We start from the raw sequence: 5,025 nt of genomic DNA, 5'->3' as shown, positions 1-5,025 counted from the left end.
AGGAATAACAGAGATCAATGCAAGACAAGTTAAAAAGGAAAAAGTACATGGGGGTGTGAAGGTGAGAATTAAGCACAATTAAAATGATCAAAGACAAATTCCCCAGTGCTGTGGTAATATATATTAATAGAAACAGTAAGAACAGTGGTAATTGCAGATCAGGGTCATTTGTCAATCCCAGTAGAATGAATTCATTCACCAAAGAACCATTTCCAGACCCATTTTTTCTTTAAGATAATCTGTAAACACAAAAGAATATTGTGGCAATGTGAGACCAAAAACAACTACTGCCAAAACTTTTAACATATTTTTGAATTACATGATGGGAATCCCTATATATCCAAGTTTGCAGAAATTAATGTTCATTCAACCATGTTGTGAAATGATACTAGACATTTAAAAGACAGAGTAAAGTATTTACAAACAATCAATAAAGATATCATAATTATTGTCATATTCTATCATGACTGCTCAGATATCCAAATAAGATTGTTCAGGAAACATATGTGAGAATTCTCAACCCTCATCTCATCATTTTGTCATAGTTTTAGCCATTGGTGGATAAGTGGAGAAGCTCTTGCCACCTGATTCTAATCTCATCCAGTTATAACTGTGGTGGCATCAGGACCTACTACATTATTTCAAATATAAACTTTAGATATAATCAGAGTCTTGGAATGATTAAAATCCCGTGGTTGCTACAAGACAATGTATTAATCTAGAAATATTTGAGAGATGGCCATCAAGGCAAAGCCTCATCAGTGAGACATTGCAATATTTGTGTGTCCTGAAATTTGTGTAATAACCTATACTCTCTTTTCCAGGACACTCTTTTGGAATGTCATTGATTCTTAGAATTGCATATTTTGATATGAAAGTGCATTCATGAGATCCTTGGATTCACTGTCAAGATACTCCATAAGTGTCAAACCCAAGACTCCAAATGGAAACAGTGCGATAATCTCTTCAGTGTGTGCAATAAAAGCAGTTACATTCATGAAGAGAGACTAGAGCACTCATGGGTTGGGTGCAGGTAATTGAAAATCAAGCATTGCATGCTAAATTGAAAAATAATTTAAATGGGAATCCCAGTTATGTCTGCAGCAACAATTTTCAAGAAGTTAAAATAATTTAGAATGGTGTATGCTTCAATTTTGTTCAAAAAACATTTTAAAATATATTGCCACTATCTGTACATTCAAAAATCAAGCCTATATAGGGAAAAGACATGTTTGATTAATCTCTATTTTAGAGATCTTTTCAATTGATAAATGTTTCAAAGCAAATACAACATGTACCTTTATTGAGGTAAGTCACAATGCAGGCAGTTATCTACAAAGACTTGAGAATGAACTTTTGGTTCAGATTCACATTGTCCACCTGGAGCAGATTGGCCAGTTCATTTTCAGCATATATAATACCCAGCATTATTTTGGAAAAAGTTTCCAGGCACCAATCATTCCCACTCCTGTTTTCTAGTTAATGATTATGTCAATTTCATGTGCACAACAAGGCTTAAAGTAGGACTCTTTAGTATCACCTTTACACAGTACCTGTGACCATGATGGTGGGTTCTATAGCTAAAAGGTCTAGAATCTAGTGTGGTCTGTGAACAAGATGGTATAGAACTCAGCAGGCTATAAAGTATGTGACTTCCCCCATAATGATGGGTTATATTAACTGAAATATAGGGAAGAACGAGTCTGGGATAAACCTTCTGGAGTATTATGTGAAGTCTGCATTCATAGAAAACAGTGGATGAGTTTTGCCTCCACAGATAGCCAAAACGTCACCAGGTCACTAATAATATCAAACCCCCGCCTACTGAACAGGAAACAGTTATCTCCTTCACTGGAGAGAGATTTCTGCATTCTTAGCATTCCTGGTTTTCCTAGTTATCTGTGATACAAGAACCTTTGTGTCCCCAATAATTTATTATTTATATATTTTGGAGCTATATCAATAATAGTGTTAAGAAAAATGAAGACATGGGTATAAAGGTATTTCAACCTACATTATCACAAGAGAAAAGTTTTTATCTCATCTCTTTATCCATGTGAGATTATATGGTTCTATGTGTCTCTAGAAGGGTTTCAAAACTTTGATTCCTTTTAAGTAATTTTTAAATATTTTTGTGTGAAGTGGTATGAAGGTTTCATATCTCCAGGAACTTGAGTTACAGATAGTTGTAAGTTGCATGTGGATGCTGTGAATTGAACCCAGATCCTCTGGAATAACAGCCAGTGCTCTTAACCACTGAACCACCTCTCTAGCCCCAAACCTTGATTCTAGAAGGACACAACACAAATTAATTTTCATATACACTGGAATTACCAATAATTTGTCATAATTTATCAAATACCTTTGAATCATTTGAAGAGCTGTCTTTTTTATCACACTTACCACCAAATGAGATCCCAGAAAATTAGAATAGTTCACCAGCATGATGTACTTGGCTATAAACAAAGTAGAGGTTTTCTCCATCTCATTTCAGGACATAGACACCAAATATATATTTAAAAAAATATATGAGGTGATACTATTTACATGCTAGACCAGAGTGTATCTTTTGTTCCTAAGAGACTTGGCATTTAAGAAACACATGCACTTCTCTTTAGGGCCTGTACTGTGCTTGAGCCAATAGTGAGCCTCATCTTCCAAGAATCTTCATATCTTAAGGGAAATCTTTTATTTGCTTCCTTTCCTCATTGTTTCTCCATCCTTGATTGAAGTTTCCACAGATTGTATTCCCAGTTTTCCTTGTTATCTTATTTTTTTTTTTTACCATGGATGGCAGCAAAATATCTAAGCTATTACCTATTCTGAGAATTCCCAAACCACTTTCGAAAATTAATCTATTGTTGCTGTGTTTTGTTTCTGTGTTCAAGATCAAGATCAGAATATTACTGAACCCAAGTGTGAGTTCTCCCATCGAGCAACAGCCATAAAATCCCAAGTCACATTTCTAGGTCTTTTCAATACTTACATGACATTTCTCCTTTAGTTTCTAGTTTAGTTCTTAGATGCAACACTTTATAGATGAGTTTAACCATGTCTATATACATTTTAGAAAGAGTGTTGATCCCAGGAATTTATTGATACTAGCTATTTATCTAATTTATGTAATTTTTAAAATTAGAAATTATAAAAAAAATCATGTCTTCATTTGTATTGTTGTGGTGATAAAAAGAAAAAAATCATNATTACCTATTCTGAGAATTCCCAAACCACTTTCGAAAATTAATCTATTGTTGCTGTGTTTTGTTTCTGTGTTCAAGATCAAGATCAGAATATTACTGAACCCAAGTGTGAGTTCTCCCATCGAGCAACAGCCATAAAATCCCAAGTCACATTTCTAGGTCTTTTCAATACTTACATGACATTTCCCCTTTTGTTTCTAGTTTAGTTCTTAGATGCAACACTTTATAGATGAGTTTAACCATGTCTATATACATTTTAGAAAGAGTGTTGATCCCAGGAATTTATTGATACTAGCTATTTATCTAATTTATGTAATTTTTAAAAATAGAAATTATAAAAAATCATGTCTTCAGTTGTATTGTTGTGGTCATAAGAAGAAAAAAATCATAAAATTAGTTATAATAAATCCATTCATAATGGAAAAAAGTAAAAATAGACAACAATTTTTGATTATAAGTACTATTGACATTGTGAATGAGCCATTTATTGATTTATTGTTCTTCAAACAAAACAATTCTGTCTTATCTAATTTATTGATAATAACTAAAAAATAATAAATTTTGCATGGGACAGCCAACACCTCACAGTACTTAAAAAGTATCCCATAGAGTAAGATTGCTGTGTTCTCGGGGAAGCATAACCTTAGTCAATACATAAAACAATGTTAGAAATTTTATGTAGAGGAAGATAAAAGATGTTGCCAAGTAAACTGAGTTCTTCAATGAGAACAGAATATTTTTAATAAAAACACAAGAATTTTCACCCTATGGGAAATCCTTATTGGTCAAGAGCACTTGATGTTCCCATTTAGGAACAATACCAACTAGGTTCAATACCTAGTACCCATATGATGACTCACCAATATCTGTAATTTCAGATTCAGAACATCTAACATCATATTCTGACCTCTGAAGATAATGCATAAAAGTGATACACATACATAAATACATATAAATACACATTTAAGAATCTCATAAACATATAATCAAGCAAATAAGTAAATATGTCTTTTAAATGTGCCAAAATTTGTTATTTGAGTCATTGAAACATCAAATGGTGACTTCAAAGCAAGAATAAATGTGTTTTCTTCTAAAACTTAAACAAGCAAGTAAAAAATATTTTGAACAAACATCCAAACACTTAAAACTGAATGAACTGTAGACAAAAAAATAAAAAAATATATCAATAAAGTTATCATATAACATATGAAAATTGTCACCTGACATCAGATTATGAATTTTTCGCTACAATATTTGCCCATTTCTCTAAGAAGAAAATATTATTATTGCATTGCTCTCTGAGATATTTTGTCAGTTTATTTTATACATAAAAATGTACTTTCAAACAATTCTTGTCTCTAACCTTAATCAATAGCTTTCAATTTCTTAAATTGCACATACCAATAATACATGAGATCCATCAAAGAAAAAGGCGAATTAGTTGTGTAAAAGCATTATCACCATGTAGAAATTTTTGTTTTATGTTTCTTGATATTACATACCATTAGTCACTATGATCATCAAAAATTCTCATATTATTAAATATTTCTAGGACCTTTTATAAAAGAGAAGAGAATATATCATGCCATTTGCCTATATGTTTCTTAGCAAATTTCTTCCTACATAGAGCTTCAACTACAAATTGCTCCTGACATTGTACTCAGTCTATTTCCAAAATAAAAACAAGTCCACATTTGAATTATTCTCTAAGGTGCTCTTAGACTATGTTTATTAAGGGTGAGAAGCTCCCCCAAAGCTTTGTGAGGAGTGGAGGTAAATTGCAGTCATTAAGATTTTTAAAATATATTATTATAATACAATATAA

The 5,025-nt window shown here is 32.0% G+C and overlaps 1 protein-coding gene across 1 annotated transcript in view; it reads right to left on the bottom strand.

The window, feature by feature from the left end:
- The window catches only part of LOC126493489 (olfactory receptor 8B3-like), a 7,143-nt gene that overhangs the window by 633 nt on the left and 1,485 nt on the right, over nt 1-5,025 (bottom strand). The gene's annotated exons all lie outside the window — the stretch shown is intronic.

This window comes from Alexandromys fortis, unplaced genomic scaffold (assembly GCF_014885135.2).
Source record: "Alexandromys fortis isolate MF-2015 unplaced genomic scaffold, M_Fortis_MF-2015_v1.1 scaffold_335, whole genome shotgun sequence".
NCBI lineage: Eukaryota > Metazoa > Chordata > Mammalia > Rodentia > Cricetidae > Alexandromys > Alexandromys fortis.
Note: the sequence above shows the minus strand (reverse complement) of the source record. Positions and strands in the feature narration are given on the sequence as shown.